The 17,669-nt window shown below is 38.6% G+C and overlaps 1 protein-coding gene across 3 annotated transcripts in view; it reads right to left on the bottom strand.

Moving 5' to 3' along the window:
* The window catches only part of SLC44A1 (solute carrier family 44 member 1), a 136,619-nt gene that overhangs the window by 51,870 nt on the left and 67,080 nt on the right, over positions 1–17,669 (bottom strand). The window lies entirely within an intron of this gene.

The following is a 17,669-nucleotide window of genomic DNA, read 5'->3' as shown; positions in this document are numbered from 1 at the left end:
TATGAATTAACATATACTGAATTGATATATAAAGTTGAATGGAAACAAGAAAAATACACCAACATTTCAGTCATCTCTAGCTGATTTTGATTTTCTTTTCAGAATTATTTCTAGAAAGAATGCAAGTTACTTTTGAATGGAGATAATGGCAATAAATACTATTTATTTAAAAAATCCATTACAGATAGAAAAAAATAATCCTTCAATCCTAAATTATTCCCTCTGGATCCTGGATATTTGTATTTTTAAAAAGAGAAGGTTATATAAATCACAGGGCAACAGATAATTTTAATGTGATAAAGCAGAAGAAATGATAAAGACTGCAGATGTTATCTCTTGCCCAAAGAGAAAGTGAGGCCCCAACACTCTTAGCTGAGAGAAGCAAAGGGTGATGCTATGGAGGGAGGAAGGGAGCAAGAGGAGGAATGCTTGAGTTAAGAACCTCCATCCCCAGGCTCACTTTTTTTGAGTCCTTGGAAAGTCTTATAAAATCACATCATCTGTCATAGTCTTTACCATAATGTGACTCAAATCTGCAACTGGCAATGTAACCAAATGTAAGGATTAGGGTATCACCTCTCAGCCTTTTGGCTACGATCAAGTGAAGAATAAGGCAAAAAAACTGAAAAGCAAAAAGAGTAAAGTCAATGCATGTGCAAAGATAGACACTATAAAAGAATACCAGGGGGGAAAAATCAAGTCGAAAAAAAGGGCCGAGGGAACCAGAGAGGCCTTTGCACACTTCGGTGCTGTGAGGGGACCAGGAACCCAACAGGGAGGGCAGGTAGAAGCTATAGTACAAAGTACCAAACCAAACAACAACAAAAAGTCACCCTCTTAGTGACTCCAAAACCACTGACGTTCTAGATAGATAAAAAGAATGCAGAGAAGCCAAGAAAGGGATGTGGTTTACAAGTGGAATTCGTGGACGGTTTCCATGGCTAATGACGGGAGGCAGTAAGGGCATAGAGAACTGTTTCTGGCATCCTTAGGGTAGAAAAACACATTGCCTTACTAATTCTCCCTCCATCTGTCCTTTGCACCTCATCGAGCATGTCCAGGCCTGGGACTGGTACTATGAACTACACAAATCCAGAATCTGAACAGGGAACACCCAGGTCTTGTGGAGGGTCCTAAAACCTTTGAATCAATGACCATTGCTACCACCAGCACCACTATTAATACCATTAACAATAACTGTAATGGCAGCCAAATTGACTGTGTACTTACTGTGTACCACACGCTGCACTGAACCCTTCACAAGTGTCAACGATTTTATCCTCACAATCCTGTGGTGTCTTGGGAGGTGGAAATTGGGGTGGACCCAGGGTGGGGGAGAGGAGCTACGAGCAAAGTTCTAAGTGATGAGGAATGCCCTGAGAAGTGTCTGGAAAAATCACATGACTATAGAAAAACAGGCTTAAAGAAAAGGGAAAGGCCAGAGGCTGCCAGGGCTTTGCAGCTGGGCAGAGACTCTCAGTGATACCCTCCTGAGAGCACACTGTCTGATTGTCTGGTGAGGTTCTGCCTCCTCCACCACCAAAAGTGCCGCAACTTGTATTTATGTTGAACTCTAAAACACATCCCCTCCATTTTCACTAGTGACCGAGGAGCAGCCTCACACCATGCTTTAGTCAGACCAACCTGAACTTGCTTTCTGTTCTCTCTCTTACGATGGGATCTTGCTAGCCTTTAACTTGTGATCTTCCTGCCTCAGGTTCCCAAGGAGCTGGGATAACAGTCACTAACCACTGTGCCTGGCTTTTGGTTTTCTCTTTTAATAGCTCTTTGACTTTGGGAAACATATTTATCCTTCTAAACCTCAGTTTCCTTTTCTGTAAAACTGCACATCACCTATTTCATAGTTTGCTGTAATGTTATTGATAATATATATAAAGTATCCAACATATACATATGCTCTGTGATTCCTATCATTAAGAAAACTACTTGCCTTTCACAAATTTTACATTTGATAGCAAGGCACTACATTCAACACTTTCTTTCTGATATGAACATAAAACAGGATTATAATACTAATATTTAGTTTTCATTTGGAGTATTACTAAGACTGGTAACTGTTAGGTTATTAGTCTTAATGAGAACTAAGTAGGTCTCTAGAACAGGTCCAGCACAAGGAAATAAGAACAAGAGGATGAAGGGAATTCCACAATGACTATATAGCACTGTAACACTAACACTGTACTTTTTTTTTTTTTTTTGGTACTAGCAATTGAACCAAGGGGTTCTAAACCACTGAGCCATATTCATAGTCCACAGTAAGTGGAAAATTCTACAAATAGTTCGTTAAGTTTTAAATAACTTTTACTATAGTATATTGTTATAACTTCTATTATTATTATTGGTTATTATTTTAATCTCTACTCATGCCTAATTTATATTGTATGATAGATACGTATACATAGGAAAGAACATCATATTCATATAGGGTTCAATAGTGTCTGTAGTTTTGGGAATCTGCCTAACATCTTAGAATGTATCCCCTGAAGATAAAGAAGGACTGCTGAGTGTAACTAAAAACTATGAATCACTGGTTTTCAATTGAGAAGGTAAGAATCATAGGTTAAAAAGCCACAAAACATTCTATAAAGATTTCTCAAAACCCAGTCTAGTTTCATTCCCACCAGGCAAATGGTGGGGACAGGGATGGGCGTGTGAATTTTGTAAAAAAGGTTCTCAGATGACATTGATGACACACTTTGGCCTCTCTGCCCCATCCCTTCAAGACAGCAAACCAGTGTCACAGGTAATTTATAAATCTAAGTTAAAAGGAAGTTTTTCACTGCTATTCTTAATGGTTCTTTTACTAGCCTTATTAAAAACTTAATAATAGCTTTGTTGAAGTTTCACATCCTTTAGAGGAACTGCAATAAACAAAATACCAAAAGTGGGAATGAGAGCAAGATGGGAAGCAATATTAGAGGAAAATACTTCAGACACTAAACAGCCTAGACACCTGCAGACTTTAGCACATACAACACACACACAACACAATCACGTGAGACAGAGAATGCAAAGGAATCGCAAAACACCCTAAGCAAGCTTTGAACTGAGAAGTTAGAGGGAAGTAGGAAAAGAATGCTCAGACCAAAGTGTAAAGCAAACATTAAAGAGGGCAGCAAGTAAAGCGTGTAAATACTTATTACAGTGGAGGTGGCTTCTAGCATTGTTTTTGGGAGATAGAAAATAAATTCACTTTAAATTGATAATTTTGAAATACAAGAACAAATTATGTCCTAAAGGCAGGAAAAGAAAAAATGTCTAAGTAAAACATTCTGTCCACACAATGAACAAGAACACAGATGAAACAAAGCAAAGGAGACAAGGGAGGGACACAGAAGCTCAGGAAAAGGGACAAGGGACTTCTGAAAGTCACCTGTGTGCACAGCAAGAAGGTGAAAGTGAATGATGCCAGAGAGGGCTCAAAGCTAGCTTAAAGCTGGATTTTGCATTTACTTTCTTCACTGAAGATAAAAGAAGGTACAGAAGACCTACCAAGAATTCACTGAGTCACAAAGCATCTTAGGCTCCGTCCTTACAATAACCTAATCCAATAAGTGGGGGAACTGATTTAGAAATCAGGCAGCTAACATAAGGCCACATTAGTTGACCCCTGGGGAGACTGATGTCCAAGTACTACTCTTTCCAATTCAAAGTAGAAAGTGAGAATATATGTAATGGAGAGTGATCTGGGGCTGATTAAATCAGGTTACTCTTCTGGGATCTCCAAACACACAGTCCCACCTGGACAAGATGCAGGGCTCTGCTCTAAGTAGATGATACTCATGTGATAAGAATTAAACAGGATGACATGAAAGGAAAACCTCCCATTCGTTTGATAAACATTACTAAGTATTTACTCCTGCAGTAAGGAGTAAAAGATTCGTAGAACACAGTTTTTGAATGCAAGTAACTTACAAGTAGCCTAGAGAGGAAGAGACAAAAATATAACTAATTGTTTCAAAACCACATGATGCATGCCAAGGTTGAGATGGCAGTGGAAACCGTGTAGCTCTGCGTGGTTGGTAAGGGGTTAGAGGAAGCATTAAGAAGGAGGAGGCAGTATCTTAGCTACACTTTGAGCAGGAATTTTCCAGACAGATGGGGAAGGGAGCACTCCAGGCAAAGGAAACTGCATGCCTAAAAGCAGAGAAGCATGAAAGAGCATATTTAAGGAACTGCAAATAATCTGATAAGGTCGACTATAGGATGAGGCATCAAAGAGCTGTGCGCCAAGGAGAAGCAGGAAGCCAAGAGGTCACCACCCTCAGACTCTGGAGGACCTTACAGCTCCACCCCTTGGGGCAACATGCACTCAAATGGCCCCGGCACAGTGATGCCCTGGCAAACCGAGCCCCTTGGGTTGAAGGCCAGGGTGGGAATGGCTGGGTCACAGCAGCACTGCTCCAGAGATGAGCCTTTGCCATTAAACTGCCTCCTGCTGCCATGGCAACTCTCTGCGGCAAGGCTTTTTGGAGCAAGAGGTGGCAAGCAGATACTGGGTCTGCTGGCCGCCTCCTGCCGAATTTGGCTGCTCTCCTCTCTAATCAGGACGAAAGCACGGCAGCACGGAAGCTGGAGGGCTGGATGAAAAGCCCTCCACTGCCTTCTGCTTTAGTGATTCCTGATGCGGTGTCTTTCCCGAAGGGGAATAAAAATGGAGTCTGATCATTTTTCCAATTATTACCTCATATCAATTTACGATTTACAGCCCCTTTCTACAGAGTGTGCTGCTGTCGTGAATCACATGAAAGGAAAAGCACCATAGCCTAGCAGAGGCTTCTGCTGTTACTAACTAGAGGTTACAGAGAGCCCCGAGGAGCTATACTCCACCCACGGAAGATTCTGCACGGAGGAGGCCTCTTATTTTCCTGGGGGTGGGAGATGCCAGCAAGGCAAGTCCAGTCATCTCTGGGGTGGGATCTGAATGCCCACGAAGAACCGTGTTATAATAGGAGAGAGTTCTTTGCAGGGCCAGCACACCAAAGTCGGTGAAACCCAACTAAGCTATCCCAACTAACTGCAACACATAATTAACTTAAATCCTCTCAGCCCCCAACTTTCAGGAACAAAGCTAAGAAATAAGTTGAGAGCAGCAATTTGTCTTCAAAATAGTAACTGCAGGGGTTGAGGGTGTAGCTCAGTGGTAGGGTGCTGGCCTAACATGCAGGAGGCCCTAGGTCCATCTCCAGCACCAAAACAAAACTAAACTAAAAGCCAACAAATCCATAACTCCAGATGGTGGCAGAGGGAGTTGGGAGTTGTACAATGTTCACAATACCCTCAGCCTGCATGAAGCTATGGTCTGAAGGTTTGTCCCCTCAAACCCACACAGTGAAATTTAGTTGTTGCTGTGATGGTATTAGAGGTGAGACCTTTAAGGGGTACTGCCCTTGTGAATGGACTAAAACATTATCTGGAGAGTGATTACTAATTATAGGAGTGGGCTACTGAGGAAAACTGGAAGTTTGGTCCTCTTGTGAGTGAGAGAGGAGACAATGTTCTGAATGAACATTCATTCTCTCTCAATCACTATGAGATGCATTCTATCATTTTATGATGCAGCAAGAAGACCCTCATCAGATGTAGCACCTTGATCTTGGACTTTCCAGTCTCCAGAACTGTGACTCAAATAAATTCTATTGCTTATAATTGACCCAGGCTCTGGTATCCATGATAGCAGTAGAAAATGAACTAAAACAGACCAGAAAACAGAAAGAAAGGAGACCTGTGGTAACTGGAAAGCCTGACCTATTTAGGCTGAAGACAGGGATGTCCCACATCTTCACCTCCCTCCCCAATCCTGAAGAAAAGGTAGAAATATCCTGAGAAAGATGTACCACAATTACAAATGCTAAGAATGAACCTCATCAATCCCCAAAGAAGCAACTGCAGCTAACTGGCACCCCAGCCTCCTTCGCCTGCACTTCTCTGGCCCTTGATTTACAGACAAACTGCTAAGAAGAGAGACCTTCATAGTCCCTTCTCGTAGTTCAGAGCATCAACTGAAAACAAGTTCAAGTAACAGAGGACACCCAAGGATCAGACTGAGAAGGCAACACTCAGAGGAAGTTTGTCTCTCTGACCTTAACTCCCATTGGTCTCCCCTAGTCCCCTTTCTAGTCCTCAGACTATTTGGCACACACCTTGAAGCCTTTGCACCATCTGTCTGGAATTTTCCTTCTCTAGACAGCAACAAGGCTAGTCCCTCACTTCTTTGAAATTTTCATCCAAAACTCATCTTCTCACTGAAGACTTCGTTGGCCACCCTAAAAGGCCAGCCCTTTACTCTGATGCGCCCTCTTCCCTGTTTATTCATTTCTCCTCAGCACTTTCATTCACACCCTGGGTATTTTACTCATTTATTTGTTTATTATCTGTCTCCACCAAAAAAACTGCCAGCTCCAGAAGGCAGGGATATTTGACTACTAATCACTATATCTTTAGTGCCTAAAATAATGCTTGGTACAATGAAGGAGCTCCATAATTATTTACTGAATTAATTGATAGATGGTGATTGTACAAGATTTTGTCAAGTGAAGCCGAGGTCAAGAGAAAAATGGTAAAAAGATATTTTAGGTAGAGAGAAACTCTCTTTTATTCAACAGAAATTTATTAAACACCTACTCTGCCAGATAGAGGATTAAGTAAGCACTAGAGATAGAATGATAAAGATCACAAGCAAGCCTCTTACTTCCCAGCGTTCACAGTCCAGAAGTGAGGGAAACAGCTGAAGCTCTGGACAGCAGAGGAGGACCCGGATGGGTCTCATGAATGGAGACTAGACGTCCACAGAAGAAGTATCTAAAGCCAGAAGTACAGAGTGGTAAGAGTTAGCCAGGAATGGAGGAAAGGGGATGAGCAGGAGGAAATGAGCCCCCAGGGCATAAAGTGAAAGGAAGCATGGCTCAGCTGAGATTATAAGAAAGGTCAGCATGACTGATATACGCACCACGATGGAGACATGGTGGCTGGACAGGAGCTGAAGCGAGGCTGTCTAGGGCCTTCCAAGTGCTATTAATGGAGTTAACGAGTTTGGAGTCCATGCTAAAGGCCCTGAGAAGCTGTGGGGAGTTTATTAGCTGCAATACACAGAATGACTTAAAGGTGAACAAGACAGAAAGTAAGGAAACTAGTCAGGAGGTTTCAGGATTTCCACCAAAAAATGAGGCCTTGAACTCGGGTGGAAATGGTAACAAGCAGGAACAGATTTTAAACAATTTAAACACAATTAAAAAAATACTTGATGACTGATATATGTAGAGGAAATGGAAAAATTGAGGATGATCCTTAGTATTAATTCAGACCAGGGTGGCTGGGGGATTCTGGTTTGGGATCCTGGTTTGAGATTTTGGGATTGAAACAAAACAAAACAAAAAAAAGATGGGAGCTTTTCTTAGAAAGGATAAAGATGTGAAGTATCTGTAGAGCATCTGAGTGGACCTCAAAAGTTAAAGTATCCGAGCAGAGAACCCTGGACAAGGGCAGAGATTTGGGACCAATGAGCATATAAATGGTAACTTACACCTAGAAGCAGAAGAGGTCACCAAAGCGAGTGTAGTTGAGATTCCTAATCTGTGACCCTCCTGAAATCGTAAGCAATTTCACAAGTATTTTCCTCCATAATTCACAGTTTTGAACCAACTGTCAGTGGCACAGAAAGAGATGAAAAGTAAGACCCTCACACACACAAATCAAAAAAAGGAGCCAAAGATATACTACCATAACAAGACAAAGGCATAAACTGTAAAAGCATAGGAGAAAAATGATTCTTCTATTTAGCTGTAAAGCTGGTCTCCTTATATTGAGGGAGAAATCACTGCCAGAATAAAAACCAGGAATCACTAATGGTAAATTGTGTTTCTCATAATAAGCGGAGACAAGAAAATAAATAAAACACCTTTTAAAAACATTTCACAAGAGCTGCAAGAAAAAAAGACTTTCTCTATTTAGCCATATTAACTGGAAGAACACCTCCAAAAACAAGTTCAATGTCAATACTACATAATCAGAAGTATTCTCAAAATCAACTTTTCAAGCAATCATACTGAGAAACAGTATGTATCATGAGATGAGGGCAAGAAAGTCCATTTTCTCTTTAGTTTAACAAGTTTATTGAGGTATAATTAACATACCGTAAAGTTTGCCTTTATCAACTGTGCAATTCAATGTTTTAAGTGTATTTTACTGAGGTTTTCACTAAAATCTAATTTTAGAGTATTTTCATCACTCCAAAAGAAATTATTTATTAGCAGTCACATTCTCCTACATCTCTTGTCTCTCAACTCTACACAATTATCAATCAATACTTCTTCCCCTAGAAATTTGCTTCTTCTAGACATTTCATGAGTGGAATCAGACAGTATGTGATATTTGTACCTGCATTCATTTATTTAGCCTAACACTTTCAAGGTTCTTCATGCTATAGTAAATACCAGTTCTTCATTCCTTTTTATGGCTGAATAATATTCAGTTCTGTAGATATACCAGTAATGTTTTGTTTATTCATTCATCAGTTGATGCACATGTGTGCTGTTTTTCCTTTGAGGCTATTATGAATAATTCCATCAACATTTTCATGGGCAAGTCTTTGTGTGAACATATTTTTAATTATTTTGGGTAGACACCAAGGAGTGGGACTACTAGATTACATGGTAATTCCATGTTTAATATTTTTTTTAAAAAACGGCCAGACTGTTTACCCTGAGCAGCTGCACCTTCTATATTTCCAGCAGCAATGTATGGGGGCTCCAATTTCTCCATATCTTTGTCAAAACTTGACACCGTATTTTTCCATTACAGCCAGCTATTCTAGTGGACGTGAGAGGCAACCCACTGTGGTTTTGATTGGCATATTTTTGATGTTATGGTTTGGCTATAAATTGTCTACCAAAAGCACATGTGTTGAAGGCTTGGTCCTCCAGTACAGTACTGTTTGAAGGTGCCATTTTTGGGAAGTTATTTGGTTATGAGGGCTCTGACCTCATCAACTGATTGATCCGCTGAGGGATTCATAGCTGAATGGAAATTGAGAAGTGGCAGAAACTGTGGGTGGTAGGACCTAGCTGAAGGGAGTGGGTCCTTGAGGCCATATCCTTGGGGATTATATTTTGTTCCCAGCCCTTCCTCCTGCCACTGCTTCCCAGCTCCTATGAGATGAATGGCTTGTACCAGAGGCTCCTGCTGCCATGATGTTCTGCCTTGCCTCAGGACCCAAAGCATGGAGCCAGCCAGCCACAGACTGAAACCAGGAGCCAAAAATAAATCTTTCCTCCTTTAAATTGACGTTCTCAGGTAGTTTGTCACAGTAGCAAAAAGCTGCCTAACATAATGGCTCATGTTATTGAGCATCTTCTCATGTGCCTATTCATGTACCTAGTCATTCAGGTATCTGTTTAGGGGAAATGTCTATTCAAATCCTTTGTCCTTCACACATTTCTTTTCAATCTTTGTTGACGGCAGAGTGAGGTAGAGACAGGCACTAAATATTGTCACAATATTATGAAAAAAAATATGTTACAGGAAAAAACAAGCGTAAAAGTAAAAAGAAAAGACCACTCAGGAGAAAATACAGGAGTCAAAAGATTAGTGGCAAAAAAGAACATACAAGTTGGAAAGAGAAACCTGTGGCCAGAATGGTGAGCTCTTGAATTATGTGGATTGATTTTTTAGGTGGATCAATTAAGGTGATGACAAAGACCATGCTGTGACTATGGATGAAGTGAATCCTGAGAGTCTCCACCGAAAAAATTTAAACTACTTCCCCGGGCTAGAGTGAGAATCAGTGAGAAAGATGATGGGCAATGTACATGTGAAGTTGGGTCAAATAGCTGCTTTTCCCCATCTGGCACTGCACATTCATTCCCAAACACCCTAGGAAGTGGGTACTACTACTGTTAATATTATAAACAAAGCTCTTTAGTTCAAACATTATTCTTATTTTCTACAATGTAAATTATCCTTTGGCGGTCTACTGGATCTAACCCTATGGATACATCCCCAATTACATGAAAAATTTTACTACTATTAAAAAAAAACTGCAAATACTGTTTTCATTGTGTTGCTTTTATCTTTGTATCAGAGAATCAAATTTTTCATCATCCAAACATGCCAACCTTGGTATTACTTACTTTCTTTATAGCTTTAACAATGTATAAATTATCTCCTCTCTAAAGCAAAGATAAGTATAATATTCATTTCAAAATATTTAATTCATCTGGAATTTAGTTTGCATGGTATGAGCTAGCTTTCTTTGTAATATCATTCAACTTAATATTTTTTGTTAAACACTGATTGCTTCCACAGGTTTTATTTTACTTGATATATATATATCAATCCACTACCAGTTTATTTCTTCTATTTCTATTTTGTTTCCATCATTGCTACTAACCTATGTTTAGGTAGTCTGTGGATGTACTCTGGAAGAAGTTTTAGTTTAGAATGGCTAAACTCCTTTTATTCCTCTCAAACGCACACAATTATTAATGGCACAATGAAAACTATAGATATGTAATCTTTATTCAGTGAGGAATCCTTCACTCCCACATATTTTGTTTGACCAGTACACTAATTGTCAACATTGAAAAATCAAAAGATCCTACAAGTCTTGTGAGCTCCCTCCCAACTCTTCTTCCTACCAACAGATTTCTGGACTCCCCTGAAAATTTGGCATCACAGGCTCCTCTATGTACATGCCAAACCCCAGCCAAAACCAAGTAGCAGCTATCTCCTCTATATGAGGCACACATACAAAGTTCAGAGGTCCAATATTTCCTATTGTGTTATACCCAGCCCACTTATGCAATTTATAGTGTCTGCCTAGAGGTTTCTCGATTTTTAACCCCTAGTGAAAAACTCACAAGTTTGTCTTTCTGCCTTCAAAATCAGACAATTTCCAACTAATCTAGTGCTCAACTTCAGTAACTACACTTAGCCTAGACTTCTGCTATAATCTCTTCTGCACTTCTATTGTGGCTCCCAAGTTCGATTTCCTTGTCTTTTAATAAATGCACCTGATTTTAATCTTCTCAAATTATTGTGAGAATAATTTAAAAAGCATTTTTTTCCTCTGAAATTCTTAACTGCTTTTTTATTCTGCATTTTATATTATTGATCAAGTTAAAGTCAACATCCAATTGGGATCTTAATTGATACTGTGTTAAGTCTATAAATTAACTTTAATACTGTCATCTTTATTAAGACTATTCAACCAGAAATAGATTAAATTTATTATTTGTTCTCTCTTTTTTCTATAAAGTGTTATAAATCTCTATATTTGGCCACACACACACACACACACACACACACACACACACACACACACACACTCTCTTCTTGGCTTTTATTTTTCAAAAAAAACAAGTATTATCTTTTTCCTTTTATTTTTCTGCATAGTGATAAACGACTGAATTTACTTAGACACATGTTTTATAATGTATAATTTAAGCACCTCATTTCAAGGTGTTTTTATTGCATCTCCTAAACATTCAATGTGATAGTCCCCTGTCATTGGCAAATAGTATTATTTTCTCTATAATGACCTACACACATTCCATTTGTCTCTTTTATAGGATTTGTTGCAACTAGTTATTTGAAACAGCAGTATAAAAAAGGTGACATCCTTGTTTGTTTAATTTGAGGCAAACTATTTCTATTACTCTATAATACTGGTGGCTATCCCTACTAGGAACTCCTTTTGTTCCCGCAAACTTAAAATAAAAATCTATTTTCAACAAAGATGTCAGGATAAATCAAAAGGGAAGATAGCCTTTTCAATAAATACTGCTGAAATAACTGTAATTTTGTATGGGGGTTGGGGAAGAAAATCATAACTTTCTATTCACACCATATAAAAATTAAATCAAAATATAGACAAAACCACACAGGCTAAATTAAAAAAAAAAATTCTAGAAAAAAATCTTTGTGAACTTAGAGGCACAGAAAAAAATCTTTGTGAACTTAAAGGCAATGATTTCCTAAATAAAACACAAAAATACGAACCATTGATTAAAGTGGATAAATTTGACTACATCAAAATTACAAACTTTTCCTCTTAATGGCAAAAGATGCATTAAGAGAACAAAAAGGCAAACCACAGATTGGAGAAAGCATTTGCAAAACATATACCTAACAAAAGCCTTATATCCAGATTATATGAAGAACTCTTACAAGTCATTAAAAGAAACCAATTTATTAAAAAATGTGCAAAAGGTATTAATACTAAGGAGATTGATGAATGTTTTGATTAGTGCTCAAAAAGATGCTCAACACCACTAGTCATTAGACGTGAATTGAAAACAATGAGATACCACTACACACCCATCAAAATAGCTGAAAATAAAAAAGACTGATGATACACTTGTTCATGGGGAGGTAGAGCAACCCCTAATCCACCCACTTTCCTAGTGAGAATGCAAAATGGGGCAAACACTCTGGAAAACAGTTTGACAATTTCCTATAAAGTTAAATATACCCTCACAATATGACTCAGCAATCCCAGTCCTAACTATCCACCCAAGAATAATGACATATTTGTTCATAAAAAATCATGTACACATTTTCAAAGTAGTATCATTCATGATAGTAAAAAAAAGTTTTAATATAAAAATTTTAAAAAGATGTACACATAAAAAAAATGTAGTATAGCCATGCAATGGAATACTACCTGGTAATTTAAAAGATCCACCTACTGATGTATTTAAACAGCACAGATAAATCTCATTAACCTTATGCTATGTGAAAAAGGCAGAGACAAAACATTACATACTCTATGATTTCATGACAGTCTAGAAAAAACAAACCTATACTAACAGAACAGATCAGCGGTTGCCTGGGGTAAGGATGGAGGCAAGGACTGCATATATTTACCAAATGGGTGAATTTTATCATATGTAAGTTACACCTCAATAAAACTGCAAAAATAAAATACATAAAATATCTTCTTGAATGTGCACTTTACAAAATTTCAATTTAATCTACAGTCCCAGTGTGTAGTAAGAATTTAACTTTACTTAGAAAGAAGTTCGGACTTTGACCTTGACTTCCTGGGAGTTAATCTCTACACCTCTTAGGAGTGTCCTTGTTTACTTGTGGTCTTGGGTCATGGCAGATAGTCTGACAATGTGATTCAGAGTGAGGGCGGGCCACATCAGATAGCATGTAGGGCAGGGGTTGACCACTCTACAAAGACCAACAATGGCATGTATACTGGGAGTTTTGGATCACATGTGGTATCAGATTGACCGGAGGGGCTGGAGGCTAAAGATTGAGTCGGAGGCAAAATCACGTCCCAATAAAATTGCTGAACACTGGGGCTCAGTTGACCTTTCCTAGTGGCCATATTCTGTGTGCACTGTTACACATCAGTGCCAGGAAATTAAGGTGCTCTGACTCCACTTTGTTCTGTTCTCCAAGAGTGTGAATATTGGAAGCTCTGCGTCTGCACTCCTTTTGTTGACCGACTTTAATCTGCATCTTCTCCCGGTACTAAACTCTAAGCAGGAGTATAATAGCTTTCAGTGGGTTCTGTGAGTCTTTCTTTCTGGCAAATTACTGAACCTGAAGGTGGTCCTAAGGAATCCTGAATTTGCAACTAGGGTTAACTATGTGCCTTCTAACTTTTCAGGTGCTCTCAACTCTTACACCCAGATGAATATAAATAGGTAATGAATCAAGGAATGTAAAATTCATAGTTAAAGTTGTTAATTACCTAAAGTGCATAATAAAGATCATGATGTACGAGCTTATGGACAATGAAAAAAGCTTTTAAAAATATTTGCAGGTATCAAGTTAACTTGGAACCAACCGATATAGTGAAACTCTGGATTGGGCATGTAGATCAGCTGTCTAACTTAGATATAGCAAGTATACATTCACTCCTAGTCAGGCAGTACAGAGACATACCAATTGCCCCAGGCTTGCCTACCTACATCCATGTCATCTAATTCTGTAAAGTGGCATTCCACCTCCCTATTTAGAATCAGCAAAACATTTTGGCTGTTGACTTCTGCATTTCTCAACATATAGACAGATCTTTCGAATTGCTAGCATAATCCATAGCAGGTATTATCCTAGAAGCAGAATTACAATAGCAAAAGTAACATCTGTACTTTTGTAAGGAGATAAAATTCAAGCTTAAAGAGTAGTGTGGTCACAAAATATAACATCAACAAAAAACATTTTCCAAAGATGTCTCCTTTAAATTTGTCTTCTGAAAATTTAGCTCTCTCTTTTATAACTTCTAACATTTTCCATAGGAGAAAATGAAAGTTTTGAAAAAAAGTTCATAAATAATACATTAGGTTTCAGTTTAGAACATCATAAATGTTACTATTTCTGAATGCTGGTAAATTTGTGGAAGCACAAATCCAAGTTCACAGGAGGTATCTATCTAGGCTGCTCTTTCACATAGTAAGCTGAACTAGAAGAAGTGGTAAGTTAATGCTGGAATCATAGTGACAGGAGACAGGACAGTGTTTTCCCTTGAAGTAAAGATCAAAATCTTGAAGGGTTTAGAATACCACCATTTGCTCAAAATTGTCCCTAAGTGTGGGAACTAGAGATGAGCTCCTGGGCTGGTATGAGGAATGTGTAAACTCAAGCACTAGCACACCACATGAATGTACCATCTCTTATCCTCTATGCTTCTACAAACCCCATGCAACAGTCAAGAGCTCCTTCCCATGTGAGCCAGTCTTCACCTGGCTTTAGCTTGGCCTGTAAGAATTCCAACCTACAGACTCAGTTGGCTGTTCCTCAGTCAACAAGAACCAAGCCTGGCCTTCTACTCAGAATTCCATCCTCACTAGAAGGTGTGCTCTGGAGCCACCTGTCAGCCCAATAGTTCTCATGACCATCCATTCACCAGCTTCGCTCTCATCACTTATGTGTAACTGAGACCAACTCTGTGTGATTTTTTCCCTGACAGGATGCAAGCCCTGCCCTGACCTCAACCTTTTTAACTAGGGCTCTAAAATTGTTTAAAACTGTCTGTCCCTTAGCCCCCAGTCACTGGCTGACCCTTCAATCCTTATGTACAACCTATAATGAAGATGCTGCCCTAAAAAAAGGTCAGCAGGATTCAAGAAGAGTTTCACCAGATATTGCTGGAAGGCTGACTCCAGAAGATGAGAATGACTTCCAGCTGACAGCATGGAAACATACCTTGGCCCTATAGCCACCTGGAACAGAACTGTCAACACCCGAAGGAGTCTGGAAGACAATTCATTGCCCAGAGTCATAAGAAAAAATTGCAGCCCCGACAACTGAGCCTATGAAACCTGGACCAAAGAACCAGCTAAGCTGTGCTGTGTTCCTATTTCTGATTTACAGAACTTCATTGTTTTAAGTTGCTTAGTTTGTGGTAATTTGTTACAGCAACAATAGAAAACTAACAGTGGTCCCAGTTCTACCATCAAATTGACTTATGTTTCTTTCCTCACCAGCCTGCTGTCAGGAACCCAGGAAAATGGAGTCACCCAGCATTCAGCAGACACTGATACAAGATGATCCCATTGCACTGTCGTCATTTATCTCTGCATTCTGTCTTCCTCACCAGAACAAGCTCTTCAAGGATAGAGACTACAGTTTTTTTTAATCTTTTTCATTAATGCAAGTAATAGATATTGCTTGTAGAAAACTTAGGAAAAGAGAAATCTAAAGGAATATAATATAATTCAATAGTTCATCACACTGTTAACATTTACATGTCATTCCATACTTTTCTAAGTACATGTACATTTTTACATATATCATTAAAGTCACGCTGCCTCTACTGTGTTATAACTTACTGTTCCCTTAATAACATATGCAGATACTCCCTGCTGATGGACATACGTCCACAGATCATTTTTTTCTGGCTCCACAGTGCCTCAGATGGCATTGCCCTTATACCTCTCTTCACAAGGCTTTCTTCAGCTGAAATAATCTGTGGTTACATGACGAGTTTATGAAGTTCTGCTTTCTCTATTAGATTTCAATTTCCATGAGATAAAAGTGTGTCTATTCAGTTCGAGAGCAAACATAATCTCAAGTCCCTAAAACAAAGAAGACGGCCAAAAAATAGCTTGTGAATGAGTGAATTTACACAAACTCCATTTTTCCCCCCAACCATTTTGGCCATTTCCTATTTTATTAATACTAAAAGAGGTCTCTAGGCTGGGGATATAGCTCAGTGAGAGAGTGCCTGCCTAGTATACACGAGACTGTGGGTTGGATCCCCAGCACCACAAAACCAAAATAAAATGAACCAACAAAAAATTGGAAATATTAACCTAAAAAAAAAAGTCTAGCACACAATTGATTTTTCAATTAATTTTTGCTGAGGGTTAAATAAAATAATAGAATTTTCAGGAATGTAAAAAATGTAAAGAGTATTTCTTTAATACATAGCAACTCCAGTCAAATCAGGAGGCACAGAAATAAATCCTAATCACATAAACACAAAGAACTATACTTAGCTGATAAAAAGACTGTAAAAGCAAATATTTTAGCAAATTTCATCTGTAATTAGTTTTTTGTTTTTTTGTTTTTTTTTTTTTGCAGTGCTGGGGATCGAACCAGGGTCTTGTGCTTGCAAGGCAAGCACTCTACCAACTGAGCCATCTCCCCAGACCTGTAGTTAGTTCTTTTTCAAACAGGGACAGGTATGCACAATCAACAGATTTGATAACTCTTTTAAAAGTTTTCAAAAGAAGCATGTTTTACACATTGACAAATTAAAGAAAAATGTTTTTTCCTAAAATAGGTGGTTATATGACATAGTATGGGCACAGAAAGCTCAGAAACTAGAAACTGTTTTAAGAGCGAACACCTTCTTCATATTAGTACAACATCATTACCAACCCCCTAAATAACCTTTATATGTAAGTCAGTAAGCTAATCAGTGATCCTAGGGTAGACTGAATCACATACACTGAACCTACAGAACTCTGAGCTTTAAAGGTGATCAATGACCACGAAAAGTCCTACAGTGTATCCACGAAGATCATAAAAACAAAGTTTCTCTAACACTACTGTTCATGAGTCAATCAACTGTCTTACCAAAAAAAAAAAAAAAAACCCATCAGTTTTAAATGAGGTGTTTTTTAGTAAATATTTAAAACATACAAATGGTAAAAAAAAATGTGAAACAAGAACAACATATTTCATCATCACTATTCATATTATTTATCTGACAGAGATAGAAACAGACAAGATTGCCTTCAAATTATTCAAAGCCTTCATAGGTTGTAGAGGTGCTGTGGTTCCTTTCAAAGTCTCTTTAGTTATAATTTTATCAATTTATATAACCTGCCCTTTTTCTCTCTATCTTCCCATGAGTTTCTTTCATTTCCAAATGCTGACATTAAAGGATCCCCAAATGAAAAAGATGGAAAATCAGAATCACTGTACAGTTCACCAGGGACACTGCAGACTAACACAAAGAGCACTCAGCTGAGGGTGAGAGCAGAGTGCGGGCCTGCTCTTACAGACAGTCCTCCAGATCCATGGGTTCTGGGTCCCTGGATTCTGTACCAGTGCATTTAACCAACTGAGAACTGAAAATATTGGAAAAGAAAGTGCCTCTGTACTGAATATGTATGGACTTTTTTTATCTTGTCATTACTCCCTAAACAATACAGTGTAATAGCTGTTTACATTATATCAGGCAT

The sequence above is a fragment of the Sciurus vulgaris genome (assembly GCF_902686455.1).
Source record: "Sciurus vulgaris genome assembly, chromosome: 15".
Classification (NCBI taxonomy): Eukaryota; Metazoa; Chordata; class Mammalia; order Rodentia; family Sciuridae; genus Sciurus; species Sciurus vulgaris.
The sequence above is the reverse complement of the archived record's forward strand: the minus strand, read 5'-3'. Positions and strand labels throughout refer to the sequence as shown.